Raw genomic sequence first — 19,728 nt, 5'->3', positions numbered from 1 at the left:
AAAAGAAGAAGAAGAGAAAGAAGAAGAAGAAGAAGAAGAAGAAGAAGAAGAAGAAGAAGAAGAAGAGGTTTTTCTAACTCCCATGACTTCGACTGTAACCATGGAAACCTTAAATATACATCCAAAACAAGCACAGTTGAATCACTGATGTTATTTATTTAATTTTCACACAGTAAAAACATACACATAAACACATGTTGGTTAAAATTGTGATGGATGTTTACCAAAAACCCTGGAGGGGCTTAACAAGTGACAACCTCCAGAATTCAAAGATTATTTATGACTGCAGTTAAAAATGTAGAAAAAATATTTGCAAGCTGCACAAAAGCTCATTTTCAACAAACAAAATTCCACAATATACCCAGTTTAGAAATGTATCCCATGTGGAAAATTACCATCACTTCGAAGCAGAGTTTTCACAGCTTTTTTCAACTGAATTTGAATTAGCTCCAGTAGAACAGTCGGCAGGTTCTTCCATGTTTGGGTCGTCTGTATAGAACTCTGAACGGAGTCTGACCGGTACGAGCAGAGGGCGTTCTGATAAGACCACTGCTGGGAGTGGAATACGTGTGGATTTCAATGGTAAAGGAAAAAATATGATTGAAATGTTGAGGCAGTAGCTTTTGAACCCTGTAAAGTCTGAACCATTAAATCACTGACAGAAAATTCCAGTTCTTTGAAACTGGAGCCTTTAGCGGTTCTTCTGGACAACCCCAAAATGTTTTTTCAAATATGAGTTTCCATGTATGAGTTTCAATTTTGTATCATATTTGATACATCGGGTACAACAGCGTATTAGGGCCACATACGAAAAAAAAAACGCTTGTCATTATGAGAATAAAGTCGTTATTCTAACGAGGATAAAGTTTTTATTTAACGAGAATAAAGTCTTTCTTAAACGAGAATAAAGTCATTTAACGAGAATAAACTCATTATTTAATGAGAATAAGATCTTTATTTAACGAGAATAAACTCATTATTTAAAGAGAATAAAGTTGTTATTTAACGACAATAAAGTCTTTATTTAATGAGAATAAAGTCGTTATTTAACAAGAATAAAGTTGTTATTTAACGAGGATAAAGTCATTATTTAACGAGAATAATGTCGTTATTTAATGAAAATAAAGTCATTATTTAACGAGAATAAAGTCATTTAACGAGAATAAACTCATTATTTAATGAGAATAAGATCTTTATTTAACGAGAATAAACTCATTATTTAAAGAGAATAAAGTTGTTATTTAACGACAATAAAGTCTTTATTTAATGAGAATAAAGTCGTTATTTAACGAGAATAAAGTTGTTATTTAACGAGAATAAAGTCATTATTTAATGAGAATAATGTCGTTATTTAATGAAAATAAAGTCATTATTTAACGAGAATAAAGTCATTTAACGAGAATAATGTCGTTATTTAATGAAAATAAAGTCATTATTTGACGAGAATAAAGTCATTTAACGAGAATAAACTCATTATTTAATGAGAATAAGATCTTTATTTAACGAGAATAAACTCATTATTTAAAGAGAATAAAGTTGTTATTTAACGACAATAAAGTCTTTATTTAATGAGAATAAAGTCGTTATTTAACAAGAATAAAGTTGTTATTTAACGAGGATAAAGTCATTATTTAATGAGAATAATGTCGTTATTTAATGAAAATAAAGTCACTATTTAACGAGAATAAAGTCATTTAACGAGAATGTCGTTATTTAATGAAAATAAAGTCATTATTTAACGAGAATAAAGTCATTTAACAAGAATAAACTCATTATTTAAAGAGAATAAAGTTGTTATTTAACGACAATAAAGTCTTTATTTAATGAGAATAAAGTCGTTATTTAACGAGAATAAAGTTGTTATTTAATGAGAATTAAGTCGTTATTTAATGAGAATAAAGTCATTTAACAAGAATAAAGTCGTTATTTAACGAGAATAAAGTTGTTATTTAATGAGAATTAAGTCGTTATTTAATGAGAACTAGAAGCACTTGGAGAGCGCAGACCTCCGCCAAGGCTGATCAGTGCCCCCCCCGTGGGCCCCCCCACCCCCGATCACCACCAAAATTTAATCATTTCTTCCTTATCCCATTTCCAACAAACCCTGAAAATTTCATCCAAATCTGTCCATAACTTTTTGAGTTATGTTGCACACTAACGGACAGACAAACAAACAAACAAACAAACCCTGGCAAAAACATAACCTCCTTGGCGGAGGTAATAAAGTCATTTAACAAGAATAAAGTCATTATTTAACGAGAATAAAGTTATTTAACGAGAATAAAGTCTTTATTTAACGAGAATAAAGTTGTTATTTAACGAGAGTAAAGTCGTTATTTAATGAGAGTAAAGTCGTTATTTAACGAGAATAAAGTCTTTATTTAACGAGAATAAAGTTGTTATTTAACGAGAGTAAAGTCGTTATTTAACGAGAATAAAGTTGTGATTTAACGAGAGTAAAGTCGTTATTTAACGAGAATAAAGTCGTTATATTTCAATAATAGTCATACTATAATGAGCAGTTGTACCCACTCATGGATGTAGAACTGTGAACATTTCGTGCAGTTCTTTCATTTGGGGGTTCGGCTCAAAGGCCAAATACTGAGTCTGTCCTCCATCATCACATTAGTCTGAGGACTGTGAAAACAGTTCACACACATTTGGGTTTGTTGTCAGAACTGAACCGATTTGTAGTAAATTTCCTCTTTTGTGGAGGAGGAACTGCTGCAGTGTTCGTCTGTAGGACTGTCAGTGGAAACACCAGAACTGAACACAGAGGGTTTGTGTTTCTGAACAAACTGGAGATTCCACTGTGAGTTTGGAGTCCAACAGAAGGGAAGTTGCGGCTTCGCTTGTTGCCTTTGCTGTAAAACCGGAAACTGTCGAATTTTCAAAATACTGTGAGCTTAATCTCATAAAAGTGCGACTTTATTCTCGTTAAACAATGACTTTATTCTCATTAATTAACAACTTTATTCTCGTTAAATAATGAGTTTTTTAAAACTACGACCTTATTCTTGTTAAATAATGACTTTATTCTCGTAGTGACAAGCGTATTTATTTTCTTATGTGGCCCTAATATGCCGTCGTAATCAGGTCTTATTGCTCAAATATTATTTTTGAACAAACAAAAACATAATATAACACAGACATGTCTAACAAATTGGTAATTCCTTTTCAAAATTGTCACAGTTCTTCCTCCTTCCTCATTAATGACAGTCTTGTAGTGTCACTGGAAAGGCCTCTGGTGAATGAACTCCTCCCCCTGGTGGATTATCTGTGTATTACATGTATCTAATTGTATACATCAGGTTTTTCAACAAAAAAAAATTCTCTCACTGATCATGTAGAGGGCTTCAAAACTCATGTATCAAATATGATACGTTTGGCATTATAGGGTTAACAGAGCCATAAACAAATTGCCCAGTTTGGACATAATTAACTTGGTAAACACTAGGCACACCCACTTTAGCAACAGGGGCTGAGGGGGGTGTCTACGATCTACACAGAATATTATTCTCAAAACTTGCTTTTGAAGACAAAGAATAGGCTCAAGTTTAGTTTGATGGATGCTGATCCAGGCAATATTAAAGTAATTAGTGTAAGGATATGATGTTTACAAACTACATTTGTAAGATGTCTTGTTCTTGCTGATTTGAGACAAAAACATCAATATTTCCTTCATGTTTAATGGGAGATTGTTCTTTTCAGTCAGATGTGAAGAAAGTAGATGATTAGTTGTGGTAGGAAATTATTATTTACAATCAGAGCAGGAAAAACATTTTAGAAATTTAGAGGAAGAACATTTAACGTCCTTAGACCCAGGGAATGTCAGCAAAGTACAGCTTTTTTTGTTTTTTATGAAATAATTGCCTGTATTGGAAACATCATGAGCAACACTTTTTACAGATGCAGTTTTTAAAATTTTTATGGAATGTCCTTTGTGGTGGACAGTTTTCTTTTCTTTTTTTTTTTGTATAAAGCTGTGAAACTCTTGTTCACAAAGGTTAAAATTCTACTCATGGATAAAATAAATACACTAATAAACTTATGTTTAGAGAAATTAAGTAAAAACCATCTGCAGAAATGTGCAGTTTTCAAAATTGTACAGTAGAGTTGCCACACTGTAATAGACTCATGGAGGGAGGGAGGGAGGGAGGGAGGGAGGGAGAGAAAATAAATGAATATGGCATTTTTTCCACAACTTAAGTTGAAGTCTGTATTCTTTGCACAGACAGTGTTTACATTTTAAAAGCCTTGTTGCATTTGAGAATGCATCCAATGGGGCTTCACAATAAAATCAGGCATGATGTGTTAATTCCATGACAGGAGATATGTGATGTTAGCTAAAATTAGTTTAACCCTTTCATGCATAGTGGCCACTACAGTGGACAGCTGTTCAAAGGTATTCTCTTGTATATTTATAGATTTTGTTTTAGTTCCATATCAGCAAACACAGTGAACACTTATGCATCATCCCATACACTGCAATTCATACAATTACTTTAAGTTTGCTGTTCCAGATAAACCTGATCTGCAGTTACACGTTTGACATTAAACTTTTTTTTTTTTTAATTGCTGATTGTTATTAGACTGTAATTAACAGTTTCAGGGTTTTTTTTTTAAACAAAAAGGCTGTTAAAATGTGAGAAAACATCAGAACAGCACCATTAACTCTTTCATTCTTCAGTGTTTTTATTCCTCCTTAGGCATGAAAAAAACAATGCGATCAAGGTTTTTTTTTCTGTGGAGTTTCAAAAATATCCATGCATTTAATTTCTGAAGTGAAGAAACGTGTTTAAAACCCAATATCAGAAAGGGATATGAAAACAATGACATAAAAACATGTTTAATGCTGCTAATCTGATGTCTTCTCACATTTTAACCTTTTCTAATGCTATTAATTCCTCACTTCATGGAGATAATATGCAAAAAAAAAAAACCTTCTTGTCCAATAAATAACAATTGATTTACACTCAAACATGTTAGTGCAGATCAGGTTTATCAAGAACAGCAAAGTTACAGTAAAGGTCTGAATGTCAGGCTATGAGATGATGCGTAAGTGTCCACTGTGTTGGCTGATATGGAACTAAAACAACAAAACCCATGAATATACAAGAGAACAGCTGGAGAAGAACTGTCCACTGGAGTGACCACTGTGCATGAAAGGGTTAAACATGTTTATTTCATAATTTTCACACAGTATATCAGTAAATATGTGTTTCTTTGCTTCTAAAATTGAACGAATGGTGTCCAGCTGAGTGAACATTTTTGTCACTCCATGAAAAATAGGTTCATAATTTTATTTATTTATTTATTTATTTATTTATTTATTTATTTATTTATTTATTTATTTTTCATGTGTAAAAAGGAATAAAAAGACTCAGGAAAAAAAATCTTCAATAATGCTCTCATAATTTATGCATGTAAGGGTTAATATCCCACATATATCAGCGGCGGTATCGGTAGATATCGGAATCGGAAATTAAGCATTGGACAATATCGGCATATCGGTTTTTGGCAAAAAAAAAGCCAATATCGGACATCCCTAAAGCTAACCAATCTAATTATATTTATCCCAATATAAAACTATATTATAGTATTTGTTACGGCTACTCTTGCATTCAAAAATAAAAAGGGTAAAAAATAAAAATAACAGAGTGGTCTGAGGAGGAGGTCTATGACTCACTAAATTCCTTAATAATCACTGACGGAGATTTTTCTATATTCAAAAAATGATCAAAATTTATTTTCACCAACAAAAATATTCTCCGTGGTTGACTTCTACGTCACAATAATCAAACAACAAAACTTCTTAAACAGATATAGCATATTTAGTGGTAGATAAACTGTCTCACTCCTCACTCCTTCCTCATGACAGTCAGACAAAAAAGCCTGAACCAGCCGTCCTCTCTCCCTAATCACAGGAGGAGGACGGTCTGATCAGGAGCAGGGCGTGAGCAGCTGAAAACAACATGAAATCAATCATAATTCATTAATCAATATGACTATTTGCCTTATTTTGATTTACCATTATCCAAAATACACTGAACAAAAATATAAACGCACCACTTTTGTTTTTGCTCCCATTTTTCATGAGCTGAACTCAAAGATCTAAAACTTTTTCTATGTACACAAAAGGCCTATTTCTCTCAAATATTGTTCATAAATTTGTCTAAATCTGTGTTAGTGAACACTTCTCCTTTGTCCTTTGCTGAGATAATCCATCCACCTCACAGGTGTGGCATATCAAGATGCTGATTAGACAGCAGGATTATTGCACAGGTGTGACTTAGGCTGGCCACAATAAAAGGCCACTCTAAAATGTGCACTTTTACTGTATTGGGTGGTCCAGGGGGGTCAGAAAGCCAGTCAGTATTTGGTGTGACCACCATTTTCCTCACACAGTCTTCTTCATGAATTCTCTGAAACAGCTTTGGAGATGGTTTATGGTAGAGAAATGAACATTCAATTCACAGGCAAAAGCTCTGGTGGAGATTCCTGAAGTCAGCATGCCAACTGCATATTCCCTCAAAACTTGTGACATCTGTGGTATTGTGCTGTGTGATAAAACTGCACATTTTAGAGTGGCCTTTTATTGTGGCCAGCCTGTCACACCTGTGCAAAAATCCTGCTGTCTAATCAGCATCTTGATATGCCACACCTGTGAGGTGGATGGATTATCTCAGCAAAGAAGAAGTGTTCACTAACACAAATTTAGACAGATTTGTGAACAACATTTGAGAGAAATAAACCTTGTGTGTACACAGAAAAAGTTTTAGATCTTTGAGTTCAGCTCATGAAAAATGGGAGCAAAAACAAAAGTGGTGCGTTTATATTTTTGTTCAGTGTATTAACAAATTATATAAGTGGCTCCAACAGTATTTGTCGTTATTGTTTAGTATCCCAGACCCCTGTTAGAAAACAAACACCTGAATCCAACGTGTCCACATACTTTTGTCCATATAGTGAATGTACACCCTCATCATTATGGGGGGGGGGGGGTCTGATCACCCTCCAACCGCTGAGCTCCATCACATCCTTTGACACGACGTTCTGCCAAAGCTGCATCTTTCCACTTGTGAGAACGTTGTTTGAAAGGACTCTTTCTTTCTGGACCTTTTGGATCCGATGCCAGTGACAGGCTGAACTACAGACGACGATGCCACGTCGCACTAATCAAAGCGTTAACTCCGGATCCTGTCGGACTCAACGGCGGAGAAGGTGGAGGCAGATTTCCAGGAAGTGCGTCTGTCGGATTCATTCAGCTCCGGCCAAAGCTTTGGGATGGATCTGTGATGTCGGCTTTAAATCCTTCTGGACGTCAGTGATGCTGACATTTGTCATTTCAGCAGCTTTTACTTCCTCAGTTCTAAAGAAAACACACACACACAGATCTGCGATGAGTTAAAATATACAGGAAATGTCACACAATCTCATACAACACAAAGTACTCGGTACAGAAAGTCTCATGTTTGCAGCATTAAAGGCTTTCTGTTCGATATTAGAACAATACAGAGTTCTATTATAGCGGTGGCTCCTAACGTTTTTTTGTCTCGTGACCCCGTATTTTAACATCGGAAATTTCTGGCGACCCCAGATGTTCAAAACGAAAAAACATTTTTTTGGCAAAAATTAATTTGTTTTTGATCATGTAATAGTTTGCTATACTATGTCGCAGATAACGTTATTTTTAGGCGACATTTAGTAGGCCTGTAACGGTAAACAACATTTTCGGTTCGGTACGTTTTCGGTTTTCAAAGCCACGGTTCATTTTTTTTCGGTTTTGGTACGGGAGTTCTATTATAGAGTTCTATTATAGCAGTGGCTCCTAACGGTTTTTGTCTCGTGACCCCATATTTTAACATCGGAAATTTCTGGCAACCCCACATGTTCAAAACGGAAACATTTTTTTTGGCAAAAATTTATTTGTTTTTGATCATGTAATAGTTTGCTATACTATGTCGTAGATAAACGTTATTTTTAGACGACATTTAGTAGGCCTGTAACGGTAAACAAAATTTTCGGTTCGGTACATTTTCGGTTTTCAAAGCAACAGTTCGGGTTTTTTTTCGGTTCGGTACGGGAAGAGAGAAAACCCCTCAAAATGTCTCTGTCAACTCACCATATATTTTTATTAGTACTTTTTTTTTTTTTTTTTTTTTTTAATCAATTACTAGAAATTTCAGGCAACCCCATTTTAATTCCAGGCGACCCCACGTGGGGTCACGACCCCAAGGTTGTGAAACACTGTATTATATCGTATAGTGGGGGTGACAAACATACGGCCCACCAAAAAGTCCAATCCAACCCACGGGATGAATCTGAAAAACTGAAAAATTACACTGAAAATATGAACAGTTGAAGGTGTTCCTCGCCTCATAACTGTCACTGTATTGTACTACTGTAAACAGACTGACATGTAGACTTTTATTTATGCCGATTCTATTTTACCTCCTAAAAAAAAAAAAAAAAAAAGCACAGTACTTTTCAAGGTGAGACAGAAACAGTATCTCAATTCTCTGTCTGTACATTTAGTGAACTGACAATAAAGAATCTATGAATTATTGTTTTCCCAGGTCTCACATTCAAGGATAAGATAAAGTAAAGTAAGGTAAGGTAAAGTAAGGTAAGGTAAAATAAGATAAGATAAGATAAGATAAGATAAGATAAGATAAGATAAGATAAGATAAGATAAAGTAGGGTAAAAGTAAGGTAAGGTAAAGTAAGGTAAGGTAAGGTAAAATAAGATAAGATAAGATAAGATAAGATAAGATAAGATAAGATAAGATAAGATAAGATAAAGTAGGGTAAAGTGAGGTAAGGTAAGGCAAGGTAAGGTAAGATAAGATAAAGTAAGGTAAAATAAGATAGGTAAGGTAAGGTAAAAATAAGATGAGATTAGGTTAGATAAGATAAGGTAAGGAAGATAACATAAAGTAAGGTAAAATAAGGTAAGATACAATAAGGTAAAATAAGATAACATTAGGTAAGATTATGTAAGGTAAGGTAAAATAAGATAAAGTAAGGCAAAACAAGGTAAGATAAGGTAAGGTAAAATAAGATTAGGTTAGATAAGGTAAGGTAAGATAAGATAAAATAAGGTAAAATAAGGTAAGATATGATAAGGTAAAATAAGATAAAATTTGGTTAGATAAGATAAAGTAAGGTAAAAATAAGATAAGGTAAAATATGATAAAATAAGATTAGGTAAGGTAAGGTAAAATAAGACAAGATAAAGTAAGGTAAAATAAGGTAAGGTAAGATAAGATATGATAAGTTAAGATAAGGTAAGGTAAAGTGAGGTAAAAAAAAAAAAAAAGATAAGATTACGTTAAATAAGATAAGGTAAGGAAGATAAGATAAGATAAAAGTAAAATAAGATAAGATTAGGTAAGGTAAGGTAAAATAAGATTAGGTTAGATAAGGTAAGGTAAGATATGATAAAGTAAAATACGATAAAATTTGGTTAGATAAGATAAAGTAAGGTAAAATAAGATAAGGTAAAATATGATAAATAAGATCAGGTAAGGTAAAATAAGACAAGATAAGGAAGGTAAGATAAGATATGATAAGTTAAGATAAGGTAAGGTAAAGTGAGGTAGAAAAAAAAAGATAAGATTAGGTTAAATAAGATAAGGTAAGGAAGATAAGATAAGATAAGATAAAAGTAAAATAAGATAAGATTAGGTAAGGTAAGGTAAAATAAGATTAGGTTAGATAAGGTAAGGTAAGATAAGATAAAGTAAGGTAAAATAAGGTAAGATATGATAAGGTAAAATATGATAAGATAAGATTAGGTAAGGTAAAATAAGGTTAGGTAAGATAAGATATGATAAGATAAGGTAAGGTAAAGTAAAGTAAGGTAAAAAATAAGATAAGATAAGGAAAAGTAAAGTAAGGTAAAAAAAAAAAAAAAAAAAAAGATAAGACTTATTTATCCCACTGTGGGGAAATCTCACAGGTAACAGCACTAACACACAACCATCAAGTGCAGAGAAAAGACAGATAGAAAAACCACAAATTAATGACAAATAAAACACAAGAGAAATTAATAAATCTGGTATTTATATAAATATTTAAATAAATAAAGAATTAGAATTTTTTTTTTTTTTAAAGGGCAAAGAAAAAGCAGAGGCACAGCCCACAGGAAAACACACGCCAAATCTCAAAAACACACACATTTTATATTGACTTCTCCAGTACATGTCACTCTTAATAAAGATGTAAAAACCGTCTAATTCAGTGTAATTGCAGCAAAAAGCTCAAAGACCAAAAATCCCAGTTGGTTATTTTGATGGTAACTTATTCATTCAAGGACGATATCATGCATTATAAAGTGTTCAAATGAAATAACACACTTCAGAAGAGATCAAACCCAGATCGACGCTGCTTTGACTCTTTCCTCATATTCTGATGAACACACAAATTCAGTGTGTGTGTGTGAGTGTGTGTGTGTGTGTGTGTACGAGTTCATGAACAAAGTACGAACTATTCGCCGCCGCTCTTTGAACATGACAGCAGAGTAGCAGAGCGGCGCTGTGAGGCCCAAACGCAGGTCATTAGCCCGTCCGAGTACCTGCAGCTTCATTTATTTCTGAAGTGATTAGAGCTGCGCCGTCGGCTAATTAGGAAGTCTGCGGAACATGTTACACCGACTGTTTGTAAAGCATTAACTTCCACTGATTAAATACAGGATCCTCGACGAGCGCGCAAAAACTCACCTTGGATGCATACGAATCGAAAGGTGACATTTTAGCGTTTTATGGCAAGTGTTGTATATAAAATAGGGCTGGGCAAGTTAAGGCGTTATTACTGCGTTAACGCATTCATTAAATAACGTCGACAATTTTTTTTTATCTCACGTTAACGCAGTTTTATTGTTGTTCTGCCTTTCAAGCAAGTCTTAGTTCATTTATACATACGGACTCTTATTTTGAAACTCATGCTTTTATTTTGGCTGAGAGGAGAAAAGAGCGAACTTTCCAAGTAATGCTGAATCAAACTTTAACTCCTGCAGTTCAACGCCTGTATGTATCAATCATTCTGTTGTTGCTAAATAATTTCACATGCAAACGCGTCGTTACGAAACATGTTTATGACGTATTTTGGATGTGTTTATTACAATGTGTTATTAACATGTTTAAGCTAATTCGTTTATGCTAGCAGTCGGAGATGGGTTGCTAATTCTTTATGCAGGCTCATGCTAAGTTTATGTAAATTCATTGGTTGTGTTTAGGTCTAATATGTCAGCCTTTGAACTAACCTTTACTCATTTACGATGTGAATGTTGTATTAGCAGTCATTTTATCTCGATGCTAACTTGAATGGGAAAATCCATAGACACGCTAACGATTAGCATTTACAGCTTAATTTAAGATTAACGTCTTTTTATCCAGCAACAAAGGTTCACATCAGAGATATTTTATACTATTCATTCTTACAACAACTGAACATAAAATACTCACAGGCTGTATGTATCAATCATTCTGTTGTTTGCTAAATAATTTCACATGCAAACGTGTCGTTAGAAACATGTTTATGATGTTATTTTGGACGTGTTTATTACAATAATAATAACTTTTATTTGTATAGCACCTTTAAAAACAAAGTTTACAAAGTGCTTTGACAGGGCACAACAGCAGGATACACGAAGAAAATAAAAACACTAAAACAGAAGCAACACAATTAGAGAGATATATAAACAAGTTAATTATCAAACAAGATCAAATTTAAAAATTAAAATTAAAAATTAAGGTTAAAAAGGGGACAGACATCACATAAAAGCAAGTCTATAAAAATGTGTTTTAAGAAGTGATTTATGATTTTTACAATGTGTTATTAACATGTTTAAGCTAATTCGTTTATGCTAGCAGTCGGAGATGGGTTGCTAATTCTTTATGCAGGCTCATGCTAAGTTTATGTAAATTCATTGGTTGTGTTTAGGTGTAATATGCCAGCCTTTGAACTAACCTTTACTTATTTACGATGTGAATGTTGTATTAGAAGTCATTTTATCTCGATGCTAACTTGAATGGGAAAATCCATAGACACGCTAACAATTAGCATTTACAGCTTAATTTAAGATTTACAACATCTTTTTATCTAGCAACAAAGGTTCACATCAGAGATATTTTATACCACAGGTGTCAAACATGTGGCCCGGGGGCCAAATCCGGCCCACCAAAGGGTCCAGTCTGGCCCTTGGGATGAATTTGTGAAATGTAAAAATTACACTAAGATATTAACAATCCTTTTAGTTCTGGTTCCACATTCAGACCAATTCAATCTCAAGTGGGCAGGATTCAGTAAAACACTCTCATAATAATAACATAAAAATAATGACAATTCCAATTTTTTCTCTTTTTGCACATGTATTTGCTCTAAAACAAAGTATAATTTCGCAAAAAATGTGAATAACCTGAACAAATATGAACAACCTGAAATGTTTTAAGAGAAGTAAGTAGAATTTTAACAATTTTCTGTTTGTTATTAAATGTTTTGTGCGTTTGTAGATCCACTGTGATCTGTAAGTTATAATGTACATGTGGAAATGATAAACTGAGGCAGAATATTGTTAAAATTATACTTATTTTTTTCGGTTTGTTCATGTTATTCACATCTTTTGAAAGGATAGTTTATAGATGTAAACCTTTTCATAATGTAAATTTACTTTTTTCGCTCTAAAACAGAGAAAAGTTTGGACTTGACATTATTTATATATTATTATATTATTATTTTACTGGTTCGGCCCACTTCAGATCTAATTTAGCTGAATGTGGAACTGAACTAAAATGAGTCTGACACCCCTGTTTATACTATTCATTCTTACAACAACTGAACATAAAATACTCACAGGCAAACGTTTTCAGGGCCATACAACAGATGAAAGAAACGTGTCTGTTAGTTCCTTCTTATGTCCGAACTGACTATGGTAACACCAAAAGGACAAAACATACATTAGTGCAACTTATTCTGACCACTTCAGGGCCCCTTTTGCTTGCTTTTAACAACTGAACATCCCATATTATTGGGCTTATTAGTGTTAGTACTTATTAGTGGGTTTAAGACTCCTGTCAATCACTCACAACTGTAAACACACTGGTGGGGACATAAACACGTGTAAAAGTAGTGGTTTTTTTCCATGGACATTTTCATTTTAAATGTCTTCAGATGGTGGGGTTGAGAAGGACACAGTTGTTTAGAAGAACTGACATGTGCATTTATTTTTATCAGAGTACTTCCAGTCTGAAATATCACTGAAAGGCAATACACGCTGTTGAGGCCCCCCCTCCCCCAACAACTATACGATTAATCGCGATTAATCGTAGAAATCCACACGATTAATCGCGATTAAAATTTTAATCGCTGCCCAGCACTAATGTAAAACACTCTTTATCTGAGAAGTGACTATTTTGGTCATTTCCACATACTTATAATTACAAGCAAAGTTCTAATAGTTTTGGATTTTTCGTTATAGTTTAGTTTTATTTAGTTTTGACTTTTTTTTTTCGCTAATTCAGTTGGTTTTAATTTGTTTTTCGAGCAGGTTTGCTAGTTTTTATTAGGTTTCATTTTTCTAAATGCTTAGTTTTAGTATTAATTTTAGTTTTTCGTATCTTTTATCTTCTTCGTGGTCGTATTCAAATAAATCCCAGACAGGACTCTGCTGCTTTCTCCCAACTTTAGTCTCCATGTTTCCAGGTAGAGTGGGGACCAGAAGACGACTAAACGACAAGTGGCAAAAAGTGACGGACCGTTAAATAGCAAATGGTGCCAGCAAATAAAATTGCTTGAGGGAAATACATTGATTTCATATCAATCCGACATTGACAAAGACGAAAACGAAGGGAAATTTATCCATAATTTTTATACGTTTTAGCTAGTTTTGTAAGCACACAATACAGTTTCAGTTAGTTATCATTTTTTCTTTTAATTAGGGATACACCAGTACCAATTTCTACATTATTATCATTATATCATTATCATTTCCACATACTTATACTTACAAGCAGTTCTCATAGTTTTGAGTTTTCCATTATAGTTTAGTTTATTTAGTTTTGACTTTTTTTTCTCTAATTCAGTTGGTTTTAATTTGTTTTTAGAGCAGGTTTGCTACTTTTTATTAGGTTTCATTTTTCTAAATGCTTAGTTTTAGTATTAATTTTAGTTTTTCGTATCTTTTATCTTCTTCGTGGTCGTATTCAAATAAATCCCAGACAGGACTCTGCTGGTTTCTCCCAACTTTAGTTTCCATGTTTCCGGGTAGAGCGAAGACGAGGAGACGACTAAAGGACAAGTGATGACAAGTGACGACAAGTGACGGACTGTGAAGTGCCATATGGTGCCGCTAGCTAAAATTGCTCGAGCTAAATAAATCCTTTTCATATCAATCTGACGTTGACAAAGACGAAAACGAAGGGAATTTTATCCATAATTTTTATACGTTTTAGCTAGTTTTGTAAGCACACAATACAGTTTCAGTTAGTGACCGTTTTTTTCTTTTAATTCTAATTTTAATTATTTCAGTTAATGAAAATGTTTTTTTACCTCCACCAGGAAGTATTGTGATCACTTTGTGTAACGGAGTTAATGTATATAGTGTAGGATTCCACTTGCCATCGCACACTGTTTTGTTGTGTTAATTACAATTTTATTTTGGGGACATTGAACACCACACCCCTGCAAACTAGGGTCGTGCACCCCAGGGAGATAGTGGCAGTTTTGCTATGCTATCTTCCTGGTGAGTACATGCATGTTGGTCCCGTCATTATTTTACTTTTTTTTTTTTTTTTTTAATGTCATATTTGAATGATTGTTATGTACAGTTGTGTTTGTGTAATGATTGGCTCTCTGTTGGTTGAGTATGTTTTTTGAATGGCAATGTTCTTTATGTATGTTCATGGTCTGATTGTGGTGTTAGCTAACTGTGATTTTTTATTTTTAGCTTGACAGCGAGAACGGACTGCATGTTGTTTGTGAGACTTTATTTTTTATTTTTTTTCTGCCAGAATAAACGGCAACAAAAGACAGAGGATCGTGTTGGCAAATTATTCACAACGCACACATACAGCTGTTACATTTGCTTTGTGTGTTTCCGTACCTGTGTAACATAGTTATTATAGTTCTATTAAATCCTGATAAATTGGGAGGTAGCGCCCCCTTGTGGTGCAGGATGTTTGTTAAGTAGAAGTTATTGATTTGAATAATAATGTTATTTTTGTAATTATTCTGATTATTCTTTTAATTTAAGTGTGTTACCTGGCATTGTCTTGAGGGAAACAAATCCTTTTCATATCAATCTGACGTTGACAAAGACGAAAACGAAGGGAATTTTATCCATAATTTTGATCTGTTTTAGTTAGTTTTTGTCAACACACAATACAGTTTCAGTTAGTTAACGTTTTGTTTTTTTTTTCTTTTAATTATGGTTTTTATTTATTTCAGTTCACGAAAATGTTTTTACGATTCTCGTTTTCGTCATTTCGTTAGTTTACGATAATAACCTTGAGACAGACAGACTGACAGACAAACCCAGACGAAAACATAATCTCGGACAAAATGATAAGAAATTAAACCAAACGAACCAATGTAATGATATTTATCCCAATATGAAACTATATTATAACATTTGTCGATTTTTTTTTTTTTTTTATCCCAGACCCTTGTTAGAAAAAAAACACCCGAAATCAAAGCGTCCCAATACTTTTGTCCACATAGTTCTGCAGATAAAACCCTGTTTCAGATCAGTAATGGGGGTTTACATATAGAGCTCTGTCCAGACAAAGAAAAAGGCTTTGTGGCAAAAAAAAAAAACAAAACAAAAAAAAAAACAGAAGTATCCCATCTGTCAGAAGCAAACCAAAACAAACATGTTTCCATCAGGCTTTATCTGTGAGTCTCATATTTTGTCTTTAACCTTTCCTGCTTAACCCGTGTCCTTCTGCTGATTTGATTTGGACCCGTCCTTCACTTCTCCATCCTGTAAAAGTCGTCTGGGCTTTTCTGGAATGTCACGTCGCTCCGCCGTGGCCTCGGGGGCGCCTCCTGTTATTTTAAGGGGTCATGTACATTTATCCCACCCATGAATAAAGAAGCACAGCCAGGCTTTAGCCCGAGCCCACGCTGAACGCAACACAACAACATTTCCTTTTGGACAAGTGGCCTGGGGCCCTTTGTAAAAGGTCAGAGGTCAAAGGTCAGAGCTGATCCCACCTGTCATTAGCTGACGTTTGGTCCCACAACATGGAGCTGATCGTTTATCCACCAACAGGATATTCTAGAGTAGAATAGAATAGAATAGAAAATAATAAAACAGAATAGAATAGAACAGAATAGAATAAAACAGAATAGAATAGAAAAGAAAATAATAAAATAGAATAGAAAAGAAAATAATAGAATAGAATAGAATAGAATAGAATAGAATAGAATAGAATAGAAAATAATAAAATAATAAAACAGAATAGAATAGAAAAGAAAATAATAAAACAGAATAGAATGAATAGAATAAAACAGAATAGAATAGAATAGAAAATAATAAAACAGAATAGAATAGAAAAGAAAATAATAAAACAGAATAGAATAAAACAGAATAGAATAGAATAGAATAGAACAGAAAATAATAAAACAGAATAGAATAGAATAAAACAGAATAGAATAGAATAGAAAATAATAAAACAGAATAGAATAGAATAGAAAATAATAGAATAGAATAGAAAATAATAGAATAGAATAGAAAATAATAAAACAGAATAGAATAGAACAGAACAGAATAGAACAGAATAGAATAGAACAGAATAGAATAGAATCATTTCGTTAGTTTTCGTTAACGATGATAACCTTGGTGGAAACGCAGCATTAGTTGATCACCTGTGACATGCAAATCAATAGCACGTGTGTGTTTTTTAGCGCGAGCAAACAAATTTGCGCTCATTATTTGCCATCTTTGTAAATCAGGCCCTAAAAGTCTCTGCTGAAATGCGCTCTAGTGGAATTCTTTTACGTTTAGCTGCTGTGAATTAGCCAAATTCTGCCCCTTTTCTATCTGCATTTGAAACGGATCGTATTATTTTAGTCGAACACAATAACATCAAGCCACATCATCTGCGCAAACATTTTAATTAGCTCAAATGTGAACTCTTACATTCGCTGGAAAAAAAAAAAAAAAGAAAGCCAAGGGAAATGTGTCTTTTTTACACCATTAGCTGCTACCTGGAATGGTTGCAGTGGGTGCAGCACTCATTAAGCAGTGATATAAAGCGCAATCTCATAATGACTAAAGATCTGTTGTACGGTGAGCACTAACAAAACGATTGATTTGTAAGCAGAGGAAGGGGGGGGGCAAGAGGGAAGGGAGGAAATTATAATGAGAACGTGAGAGACGGAGGGGAGGGCGGGGGGGAGGCATTTAGTTGGCAGACAGTTTCCTGATTCAGCCAGGCTGGAGAGCAGGGGTAGCTGTCTTCTTCCATGTACCTCATCTATCACTGCCTATTTCTAGGAGACTCACCCATTTCCAGCACCACACACACAGATGGAAGAAAGTGAGAATTCAATCTTTCCTTGCCTCACAGTCATCTGCAGAAATGCATTCGTTCACCCGATGCGGCAGGACCCTAAAACCTGCCAATAATCGTCTAGCGAGGTGGGAAAGAATCACTGCAGGAAACCCAGGCTTTCCTCATGTGATCTATTTCCAATCTGTAAAGTCCCACAGGTAGATTAGGAACAAGTGGAAACTCTCTTTACGGTGGCAGTGGCGGTCTTCGCTTCGATAGGAGGGACCCTGTGGCACTTGGCGAGGAGGTTAGAGTCATATTTACAAGACTGAAATGTATGATTTGGGAGGAAATGGCAGAGTAAACCTTTCAACCTGTCAAAAAATACTTATGATCTGACTATGTGCTGGAAAATGTACTGGAAAATGATCAGTATTTAGTGTTGAAAGAGGAAAGAAAATTAGTAAGGGGTACTAGTAAATGTTAAAACATTTATGTCATTGTCTAAAAACTTATGGATCTGACTATGTGTTGATGTGTGCTGGAAAAAAAATCTGAACTAAATGACTCCTACAGATAAAAGTCAGTATTTACTGCTGAAAGAAAAAAGCAAGTTAGTAGTGGGAACTACAATGGGTCAAAAATTTCAAACATGACATGAATATAAAGGAACAGTAGTTTTTGGGACCCGACTATTTCCTGTGCATTCTCCTTAGCTTAATAAAGACCCCATTTCACTAGATGCACATTAGTGAGTGTAAATATTATCATGGTGCAAAGTTTTGAAGGACTCTACTCTTGTGGTGAGGAGGTTAGAGTCATATTTAGGAGACTGAAATGTAGGATTTTTGGAGAAAATACTGTAAAAGCAGAGGCCATTTCTCATAAACTGCAAGGGAAACTCGGCTTTCCCTAAAATTACAAAAATTAAATGGTTAAATATGTTCGGTTGTGTTGACATTTCATTGACTACAAATGTGTTAGAACACGTTCATCTCACAGACGAGGTCGTTCAGAATCAGCTTTATCACAAATCAGCGGACTCGATGTTGTTCACTTCTCATACATTCCCGTTGCGCTGTTTTCTCTTAAGGTCTCTGCTCAGTGCATTTGCCTGTAGACGCTCAGTGTCCATGCACTTCAATGGGACTGACTGGAACAGTTTTTTCATTGCCTCAAAACTGGACGGTAATTGGATAAATGCCACGATGTTGTCCCGCCCCCGGACACTCAGCATCTCTGGGGGTGAATGGAGCTGTGGGCGGAGCTCGGCCAGGCTGGACGCTGAGCTTCCACGTGCTGATTGGAGGATCGGTCGAAAGGCTGAATCCCGTTTGATTGACAGCTATTTTCAGATCGAGAGAGAAACTACTACGAAATTACTTGTTCATTTCTTGTACTGTAAATAAAACACACTCACTGTACTTCCTTGTTTCAATTTAACATAATTTCAGTGTTCTCTTGTTTACTTGGTACGATAAGGTCACTGACCATTTTCTTAAAAAGGAACGGAGGGACGAATTTATGTTTAAATAACTTGACTTTTTTTTTTAAATGTAAGCCGACAATGAGCTTCCCCTGTCTGAAACATGAGCAGCCGTTACTGTGTAAAAGACATCACTAATGTTTACAAATCAACAATAGATTGACAGTAAATGACTCAGTAGGGTATATTTGAAGTGTTCAAACAGCAGCAGCATAAGAAACGTATACAATAAGCAATGCAATATGAATACATTCATAAGGAAGTCATGAAACAATAGAAAAAACACCAACTTTTGGTGGTACGGTTTTTGTAAGGGCTAACATGTGGACATCTGCTGCATGTCTAAAGGTTGGTTAGTACGACTTATTCAACTGCAAATTCAACATTAATGCGTCGTCTGGCTTTTCCTCGGTGTTGGCTCGTCATTCCTGAGTCGGGCCTTGACTCTGTCGCTCGATATAAACGCGACCTTTTTCTACGAGGACCGTCAGCGTCAGGATCCCAGCTGGGCGATCCAATCCCATCCCTCCAACAAAAACCATCTCCTGGCGGTGAAACGCTGGTGCAAGTTTGCTGACGTCCAGACTCTTCTTGTCTTATTCATTTGCATAATCCCTGTGACACTCCGATTAATAACTCCAGTGTGATTTGCATATCTGCGCTTGAAATTGAGGACAGACGTTCACGCCGTAAACACAGTCCAGTAAGAAACAAACGGTCTCGTGTGGTTTTTAGAGGGATGTA

Source organism: Sphaeramia orbicularis, chromosome 20 (genome assembly GCF_902148855.1).
Source record: "Sphaeramia orbicularis chromosome 20, fSphaOr1.1, whole genome shotgun sequence".
Classification (NCBI taxonomy): domain Eukaryota; kingdom Metazoa; phylum Chordata; class Actinopteri; order Kurtiformes; family Apogonidae; genus Sphaeramia; species Sphaeramia orbicularis.
This window is presented reverse-complemented; position numbering follows the sequence as displayed.